At 47.5% G+C, this 10222-nt stretch overlaps 1 long non-coding RNA gene across 1 annotated transcript in view; it reads left to right on the plus strand.

The window, feature by feature from the left end:
- The first annotated feature begins 3355 nt into the window (after positions 1-3355).
- LOC116391390 (uncharacterized) overlaps positions 3356-10222 on the plus strand; it is a 102022-nt gene continuing 95155 nt past the window's right edge. Inside the window, exon 1 of the long non-coding RNA XR_004213241.1 lies at positions 3356-3800. This is a non-coding gene — a long non-coding RNA (uncharacterized LOC116391390). The remainder of the gene's footprint in view (positions 3801-10222) is intronic.

Raw genomic sequence — 10222 nt, forward strand, 5'->3', positions numbered from 1 at the left:
TTTCTTTCCTCTCACTGCAGGATAGATGTGAATAGGCCGGTGGAGGACGTTGAATTTGTTTTTAAGCTCCACTCCCACGACATGCAGCCAGTGCTGAGGTGCACACTTTGATTTGTGACATGCAGAGAGAAGACGATGTGGAAGAGGAAGAGGAAGAAGAAGAAGAAGAAGAAGAAGAAGAAGAAGCAAGGAGGGGAAACAGAAGTGGAGTGTCCCGCTGAGGTAATTTGCCTTGGGTCTTATGGAGCTTATACTCGCGCTGCTGGCAGAGTATGCCGGCAGATGCGGGAAAAGGAGAAGATGTGGGAACAGCGTGAGAAGCCGGCAGAATCACAAGTGCTGTAGCTTTACCGTGTGGCTTCAGAGGAAATGAGAAAGAGAGAGAGAGAGAGAGAGCTGGGAGTGGAGTAGGGTTTAACTAAAACTCAAACAAAAGGTAACCGGGCGTGTGTGAGTGTGCACGGGGCACAGTCATCCTGGGGAAAAAAAAGGCTAAGGCCAATTTTCATGGGAGCGTAGCAGTGTTTTTTTTTGAGCACACATAAGCACCTGTGACACCTTTTGGCAGTGCCAGGAGCCCACACATCAGCTGCTGGTGACAGCGTGGCTGGCACATGCCTGAGGGGCTGGGACACTTCCTCTCTATAATTGCATCCCATGTCAACCTGTGACAAGTCGGGCTCAACCAGCACTAATCACCAGCCGCACGACCTCCACCTCCTTTGCCCTCTCGCCCCCCCCCTCAGCTTTCCCTGCTGCAGCTATCACCCGCCTATCTTTGTTGTTGTATCTGAGGGGGGGGCATTACGTCTTTTATCTCAGCACCTGATACCAATCAGTGTGACTCAACAGTCAAAGCACTTCTGTCTCATTAGTCCTCTTGTTTAAATCTATCTGTCGACGTATCCGTTTATTCCATCTGTTATTCTCACTCACACGGTTTACTCGCTCCGTTCTGTTTAATTGCATAATATTTGTTCAAATGAGTGCAGCGAGGGAGACGATAATAGTCCCGTCTATTCTTACTTGCTGGCTCGGGGATTCAAGAGCCTCTTCACACCTCCCGTGAAAAGTCTTGAGTGTGACTATGAGCCGGTCCAGTTAGCGGACGCCTTAAAGCAATGTACTTTCTGTGATTCAACACGAGGAGGCGATTCGTAACAACTTTTATGTGCGTGACGGCAAGTTTGTAAAAAAAAAAAAAAGTCTGTACAGCGGAAAGTCCTTGTGATCTTTGATAAGAGACATCAGTGTGTGTGTGTGTGTGTGTGTGTGTGTGTGACCACATCTTTGATCTCCGGTGAGTGATGTGGGCGAGTGAGTGAGAAAGAGAGCGACGTGGTGCTAGTGCCTCCTGCCTCCTGCAGATTGAGGTGAGAGCAGCCAGGTGGGCCCCGGTCGTGTCTGTGTGCCACAGTAACTGGATGTGATGGGTGGCCTCTGGGGATCTCTGCCTTAGAAGTGCTAAACGAGCGAAGCAGAGCAATCACGCTGTTCCTGTGTGCGTACACATGTGTGTGTGTGTGTGTGTGTCGCAAGCCCACACACACCTATATATATATATATATGACAGTCAGTTTTCTTTCCTGTTGCCACTGGTTCTGTGTAGGTGTGCATGTCCGCTATAAAGGACGCTGCATTTAACCCCCGGACTAAATATAAGCACCATGCGATGGATGATGAGATAAAAATAAGCCTTTAATGTATTAAATGTTGCCAGGTAACGCACATTTATAAACAGAAAATACTCAAACATGCCCGGTGATGTTAAGTGCTGCAGACGGTCCACATGTGGTGCAGCTGTAGTGCTGACTCCAGTCACTAAGGTGGTGACAACACACTGGTTCCACTCCCCCCCCCCCCCCCACATGTCTCAATGAGATTGTTAGCCCGATGCCCCCTGAAAGGGCAAACTCCCCTTCATTAACCAAAATGGAATTGACTTAATTTAATTAAGGTGTAAAAGATTTCCTCCCATGTGAGTGTTTGTGTGCAACAAACCCGAAGGCCCTCCTGCATACGAGAACAAAACAAACGACCGTCGCAGGTTGTGTTCTTGCCGCGGGGCCGAACGAGGCCCCCGGCAGTGACACTGTATAGAGGCCTCCGGTAGCACCCGGTGCCCTCGCAGGCGCCACCTGCGCCGAGGTGAGTGCCAAGGAGTCTCTGAGCCACTCCATCAAGCAGCCCCCCACCCCCCACCCCAGGGGAGCGCCAGCCAATGAATTACAGATTAGATCATTGTTACAGGATCATAACAGTGATCTAATTGCCAATTTCTCTTTTTTAATTGAATTTGGTGGAGTGAAGAGGCAGAGATAGGATTCATGGGACTTCGCGCGGAGCCGATTTGGAGTCGGCCCCCGCTGTTGACCGGACGCGACAGTTAATGAGAGAGAAAAAAAAATACCGGAGCGCGACATTCGGCTGCAAAACTGGGCGTTGACTGCAGAGACGTCAGGCCGGATATCCTCGACAGAGCTGCTGGTTCGGACGGAATCTCGTTTTTTTTTTGGAGCGTTTAGGGTGTTGGCTCACTGAAATGAATCAAATTGTATTGACGGCACTATAAATCACAGTTAAATCAATCTAACTGGGCTGCACGCGGTCCTCGGTTGATAGTCTTCAATTGCATTTTTAAAATGTTTTCAAACAGGAACTCTTCTCTTCCTTCTGCTGATGGCTTTAATCTCAACCTGCTCTCTGACCCGGCAGCAGCTTATTTGCATTTTCTGTCTGCATCTGTTTTCATGCATCCTCATCCTCGCACCTCCAAAGATCTCACACGCAGTCAAAAGAAACCCCAAGATGTAGCCGGGTGTCGTCTGATTATAGCTGGGTTTAATTAGATGAGATAAGTTGGCCCCACATCGCCTCCACAGACCCTTTGCTTGAGAGCTGACAAGCCCAATACATCTGCGCGGCCATGGTAATTGAGATGGGGAGGAGGAGGAGGGGGCTAGTTGGATGTGGAGGAGTGATTTGTGTGTGCGTGTGTGTGTGGAGGCATGTGAATGGGAGGGTGGAGGGGGGGGGGCTCCCTCTGTCTCTTGTTCCTCAGTACCTGTCATTGATGAGGAGCCAAGGAGAAGCTTCAGCTTGAAGCTGTCATCGGCCCTCTGAATCTGTCTGCCTCACTCTATCATCCCTCCCTCCTCCTCTCTCTCTCTCTCTCTCACTCTCTCTCTCCGTCTCTCTCTCCCTCTCTCTCCCTCTCTCACTCTCTCTCTCCGTCTCTCTCTCTCTCTCCCTCTCTCTCTCTCTCCCTCTCTCTCTCTCTCTCCCTCTCTCCCTCTCTCACTCTCTCTCTCCCTCTCTCTCTCCCTCTCTCTCTCCGTGTGAGTCAGCCAGCAAGCGTGTGCGCCTGTAAGGAATCCGCGCGACCGGTTCTCGAAAGGCGTTTTTTTTTTTTAAGCGAAGACGCCGCAGACCGACCGGGGGGGGTTGCAGGCAGCCCCGAGACCGACGCTCCCTCTCCCGGACTGACAGGCCAATCGCAGGCCACCGCTCGCCCTCCCTCCATCCACAGTGCTGTCTCTCTTTCTCTCTCTCTCTCTCTCTCTCTCTCTCTCTCTCTCTCTCTCTCTCTCACTAACTCGCACTCCCTCCTCTCTCTTTCTCTCTCACTCTGGTTTTCATTCCTTTACGTTCAATCCGTGCATCCCCTCCTCCTCCTCCTCCTCCTCCTCCTCCTCACACCTTTTGGTCAGAAGAGGAAGAGGAAGCCCAGCCCAGGGAGAGACGCTGAGAGGATGAAACTCTGACACGCCGACAGACCACAGGGAAACAAGAGCACAACTGTGAGTACAGCAGTCCTTTCACCTCTCACTCAGGCTTAATGCTGTCTCACTCTCACACACACACACACACACACACACACACACACACACACACACACACGTGTCCGGCATTTACTTCAAGCACACGCAGTGACTTGACTTCCACACACAGATCCACAACCGTACTCACCAATCCATCCACTGCTCAAGTGTCTTTGTCTCTTAGCACGCAGGCACACTAACAGTTGAAGAAGTGTTTTTCTGAGACATGTGCAGTGTGTGTCTTAATGTCTGCTGTTTGGTTTGAGCTTTGTCTTGTATTTAGTGCACAGAATGCAAACAAAAACAGTCCAGCAAAAGTGTTTCATACTTTACGATGTGGCGGGGGCACATTTTCCTCCCGCTGTAATGGATTCACTTTCACGCCACAAGTCAACATCGCATTTTCATGTTTTTTTGTTTGCGTCAGATGAAGATTCGCCCCGGCAATAAGCAAGGTCAACTGAATAATGTTCCTCACACTGCGCCTCCCGTTGCGAGGTCTTTTGTCTGTTTTTATCGGCACTAAAGGCATGCTGGATCTCAAGATGAGGGGGAACGTCCCTGTTCTTATCTCCCATCTTAAACGCATAAGCTGCTATAAGCCAATAGAAGAATGCGGGGTATAAAAAAAAGAAAGAAAGAAGGGGGGGGGGGGCGTACTTTCCTCTCAATGGCACAAGAATCCCCCTCTGCTTATTGTTTAGCGCTCAGCTAAAGGGGGGGGAGGTGTGCGTGCCGGGGCTGATCCGCGCCGTTTGCTGCACACTATTTTTTGATTATGTTCCCGGTTCATCTTCTGGCCGAGGCGATTTCCCATTTCCTTCTCCCATTTCGAGAGCGGGGAGTATAATGTGATAGCCGGCTCACATGCAGGGGAAGTGCAGACAGTGGATCTGCACAGAGGACACAGATTGCATTTCCCCCGGAGAATGCTCGCGCCGTATTAACGGCACTGGAGGGGCTGCTCGCCACTTGTCATCAGCTCCGCTGGTAATGCTAGCGAGAGAGAGAAGGGGGGGGGGGGGGTGTAGATGTGGTTTTTACAGCCACTCTCTCATTTAAAGAGCTCCCATTGGCCCTAATGCCACGGCTGCATCTCACCAGCCCCCATTGGAATCCAGGTTATATTACATTTGCGAGGCCCTGGATATTGTGCGGTGCCTCACTTTGCTCTCCCAAATCTGATGAGCAAATGTAGAAAATGAAAAGATATGTATGTTAAACACCCCCGCAGTATATTAGATTGGTTGTTGGACTACAAACTCCCGGGGTGAGAACTACGGTACTTGCATTTTCATGATGTGGTTTAACGTGGATCAATAGGGCTTGAAAATGGGAGTTGTTTCGTCCTGTTTCTCGCCATCTTCTATTTATAATTCGAATGGTTTTCTGGCATATTGAGCCGCCGTAGGTGACAAATATTTCCCGCTTTCCATCGCTGCTGAATCCGAACCAGGGATTGATCTCGACCGCTGGAGATGTGAAGTGACACGTCGGTGGCTCTCGAGGCCCAACGAGCCTCTGGTTGCCGATGTGTCAGCAAAAGTGAATGAAAAGCTGGAGACTCACTTCCTTCTGTGTCTGGCCTCGGCAAATTTACTGAACCCTTGTGGTTTAACACACACACACACACACACACACACACACACACACACACACACACACACACACACAATGTTAAATCAAGGTAAACAAGAAAATTATCTCTCCCTTCCTCCTCTGTAGACGCCTTCTTCTTCTTCCCATGCGAGGATTACTGGAGCAGGCTGATGAGTTAGAGTTGAAGTGATTCAGTGTCCTACATAAGAAAGTGAAACTCCACTGACCGCGCTGCTTCACCTATAAGCACCATCAAAGCGAAGGTATTCGCAGCACACAGACAGATTACAAAAGCTACATCACAAAAAAAAAAGTAATTTAAACTCTCTAGATTAATGCAACTTTCATTTTGGATGTGCCTGTGGCTTTCAGAGGAAAATTCCTGTAATTTAAATGCAGAAAAAGCCTGCTCCGCTTCTGACTTGGTCTCTGACCGTCGATTGAAATGCAGCCGCTCCACGTTGTACGTTTCATTGTTGGGAAATAAATTGAAGGGGGAGTTAATAGCCTTTTATGCCAGGAAACATATTTAATTACGTGTATCGTTCAGCGCAAAGCTTTAACCTCAGCCGTGTTGTTAATGTATAAGTCTGTGATCTTTGCAGTTATTAAACCGCTTGTGAAGGCTGGATGAGTTACTGTCGTCCCATATTCATGACTATCTGCTCGCATATCTGCACTTATCGATTAGACGGTTGGTAACCAGTCCTGATCATCAATGGAGATCCTTACGAGGCGAGAGTCAGATAGTCTTTCTGCTCTCCCCGAAGGCTCAATTACACAGCATGCATGAGGAAATGTGTGTGTGTGTGTGTGGGGGGGGGGGGGATCAGCTCCTGACAAGGTCAAATTATACAGGTCAGCTTCAAATCATTTTGTTGAGATAGTCAGTCACGTCAGAATGTATAGAGACACATTCGGAGAATCAATAAATGTCGTATGCTCGAGCTCTTTAAATATTTCGATAGCTCTCTGATTGAATGATGTCTACTAGAAGAGATGGTTTTGATCCGCTTCCTGTTTTCCTTCATTTTCTCTACCTTTCGGGGTATCGGGCTGCCAGTAATTGCACATCTTGAATAAATGAGTGCCGGAATTTACAAATTTGCCAACTTAACATTTAAAAACCACGTTGATTACAATTGCAAAGCACCATCGTATGTTCCCCAGTCTTGACACAAACGCAGTGGTACTTGTGCGTCGAATCGGAGAGGAAGTTGATGCTGTAATCGGTGCTTTGTGGAGCTGTTTGCTTTTGCTGGCGTTCGTGAGACAATGGGATACACAGCCTATTCAAAAACCCATGAACAGCACAATTCAATGATGAAGGACGTGTGTTGCAAATATTGAGGATTTTTTCACTTGGTGGAGAGCCAAAAAGCAGAATTGATTTGTTGAGTGAGCCCTGAGAAGGACAACCTCTCCTCAAAAAAACCCTTTTGTGAGAAAGATGGTAATTTGCAGGGCAAAGTGCTGCTGACAGAATACAGGAGGATTACTATATGACACCAATTGAAAGGTTTTGGAAGATATATATATATATCAACAAAAACAGTTTGATCTCAAAGAGTGGCTTCTGCCTGTAGTGATATCTATCCATGCAGATTATTTGTCTGGCTTTCAAGATATGTCTCCAAGATTTCCGCCTCCAACCCAATACAATGGAGGTAAATTTAAGAACAACGGACCTCATGCAGCAATGTTGTCTTATGCCGTGTTCACACCAAAGACCGCGCTGCGCAAATGGCGCAAATTTCGCCTCATTCGCGTGAGTTGAAGAGTGTCAAGATAGCCTATCAGCGTTGAGATGCTCCTCCCGTTATCACCGACGTCCTGCCGTTGTTAAATCAGGAAACAAATACTGTAGCCGTAGGTGTTCACCCAGAGCTCCACGATTCCTCATATTAGTAGAAACCGGACCAAACTATGTGTATAAATCATGTGGTACAAACAATCAAAACGACGCTGCTGTATTTACGCCTAGAAGATGTTACATTGAGTGTTGTTGGAGCTGCTACAATGTTAGCATAGCATAGCACCGATCGATCCGAGCTCCATTGACAAAACAAGCATTTTAAAAGTGATTTGTTTGTCGTCTTGCGGAGAAAACTAATAAAACATGAATTCTGCATCATTACGTAGTTATTTCGGCAAATGCTGAACCAGCAATCCAAAACTGTCAAAGAAAACCAAGAAGACCTGAAAAAAGTTACATTTGAGAAGCCGACCCAGTGAATGTTTGCAACGTTTTGCCTAAACCGTTTCTCGACTGTTAGCTCGCTGATACTCGATTCACCCGCTGATGATCCAGACTAACGAAGACATTTCTTTGCGGAAAGACACAAACGTCCTTTTTTCAATGCCGTGAGCGCCGCACGTGAAGTCTCCACTCACTTCCATGTTTTTAGGGTGGAGGCGGTAAGACTGATATCGCACTGCCGGGGCAAATACACCAAAACCATTCACACGGTTAGCCATCACTAGGGGATTGCAGGAAAAAAAAAAGTGTTTGTGTGAATTACCTTGTTAAAGTTGTCCGGGTCAGAAATGGCGCCGTAGACGGGATGTTTATTTAGTCCATTTTATTAGGAAGTTTATAGCGGCCCTGGGTGGGCTTTAGCCACTCAGTCGCTATTTAATCAGCCTCTACCCCGAGCGTTAACCTTCATTACCTCTCCGTGTCATTCTCTGCAGGGTCATGCAAAGTGTCATCAAATATTTATGATATTAATAACTGCCTTTAGGAAAAAGAAAGGAACATAAATAAATCTGCTCTGCAAAGCACACGATTAAGAAGTCCATTCCATTTAATAAATGGGTGAAGGGGAAATAAAAGGGCAGTCCTGGTGCAAAACGGTTTGGGGGGAGGGGAGGGGGCGTTACCAAACCAGCGACTGAAGATGGAGACGCCCAACGTGGTTCAGCCGGATGTTTCTTCTGTAAAAGAAATGTCTGCATTATGTGGTTGTGCGATAGTTCTTCTGTGCGCTTATGCAAAGCCTGAGAGGAGTCGTCGTTGTGGAAGGCTTGAGCATCCGCGGTCCACGGAGGGGGGGGGGGGGGGTCTTCTACATCGACAGACTGCAAATAGACAAAACACGCACACACACACACACACATGCGCACACATATGTACACAGAGTTGTTTAGCATGGAAGCCGATTGAGGCAGGGCCCGCCGTTAATTATCTGTTTTTTAGCCGAGGTCTGGTGACAGTGATTAGAGTGAGAGGGGTTTTTTTTTTTGGAAGAGTGGTGCACACACAGTCTAATGAGGGAAACTGGCCTCTCTATACAGCTCTCCAGGCACACTTGATCTGCTCTGTGGCTCTGCAAGTGTATGTGTGTGTGTGTGTGTGTGTGTGTGTGTGTGTGTGTGTGTGTGTGTGTGTGTGCACACAAGTGTGTGGGTGTGACTGTTGCTCCTCCAGGCTCGCTGCTGGGGGAGACACACTCTGAATCTCAGCTTTAGAAAGGCTGATGTATGGGTTGAGACACTCCCAAAGCCAAAAAAACAACAAAAAAAAGGTCGTTTACATAATTGCTGTTTAATTGTGACTTATTGTGATGATTAATTTTGGCTCCGGTGCTCGCTAAAGCTTGAGCTGCTTAAAAAATAATGTGATTTTTCTTCTTTTTCTTGTTTTTTTGTGAGCAACACCACATGACACCACAGACCGGTCTGCATCTCATGGAGTCTGTTTGGGGGGAAAATAAGCAAGCTGCTTTCCTTCACAAGAGAGAGAGAGAGAGAGAGAGAGAGAGAGAGAGAGAGAGAGAATTATAAATGGCTGTGTCCAAACTTTTGGCAGCACGGAGCCAAAAATACTAGCGTAGAGTAGCCGTGGATTTTGTGTTCATCTCGAAAACAAAAAGGAATGATTTTTTTGGTTCTTCTGCAGGCTGGGAGAGAGATGACTTGAATGAGGGGGGGGGAGTTAGAGATTTCAAATTCAGAGTCAAATGCTTGCAAGGTTCAGGCTCCTTTTGACCTGAATAAGCTGTGATACGCTGCAGGTTTTTCTATGTAAAACATTGTTCTATTCCAACATGACACAGACATTTTTTTCGGCAGCAGCAGCAGCAGATTGTGTGGCTTGAAATAGCACTTTTTCCACCGGTCCGGTGCGTCAGCTCTCCGGCATCGTCGACTGAATCACATTTGTGAAAATGCCAATGTTGGTGTGCACCTGACTGATAGAGTTCAACCCGGGCTTGGCTTTAGGCAAAAGGGGGCCTACGCGTCATTTTCCACACCATTTTGTCCCAAAGTCGATTACTTTGCCTCCGAATTGAACCGCACATTTAACTCGGGAGCTGCCAATAAAAGTCAGAGAGCCCGGCTTCCATCAGCGTAATGATATTTCAGCCTCAGTATTAGTTCAGCACTGTTCTCCACAGCGGTTTCTGCTCAATTAAAGACGGTCCATATTTAAATAAGTGGAGAATCAGAACGCCGGGCCGGGCCCCCGTGTGCACTCAGATATGCCGCCGAACGCTTAGATGATGGAGTTTGAAATGGACTTTTCTTTTTCTCTTTTTTTTAAAGCAGCCAAACGCTCCACACCTCTCGAGTCTGAGGGGGGGGGGAACTGTTCATTTGTAGCTGTGAATTTTCCTTCAACGTTATTGATGTAGATTCACTTTTAAAAAGGTAAGGAAGTGAAATGTGAAATAATTCATCAAGAGTCAGCCATGTAAGAAGTATAAAACTCATAGACCATTACCCCAAACAGAGGAAGTAGATTAAGGGTGGGGCTCTCCCCCTCGCTCTCTCTCTCAATCTCCCCCCCTCTCTCTCTC

Source organism: Anarrhichthys ocellatus, unplaced genomic scaffold, assembly GCF_004355925.1.
Source record: "Anarrhichthys ocellatus isolate YVR2014 unplaced genomic scaffold, GSC_Weel_1.0 scaffold26, whole genome shotgun sequence".
NCBI classification, from domain to species: Eukaryota; Metazoa; Chordata; class Actinopteri; order Perciformes; family Anarhichadidae; genus Anarrhichthys; species Anarrhichthys ocellatus.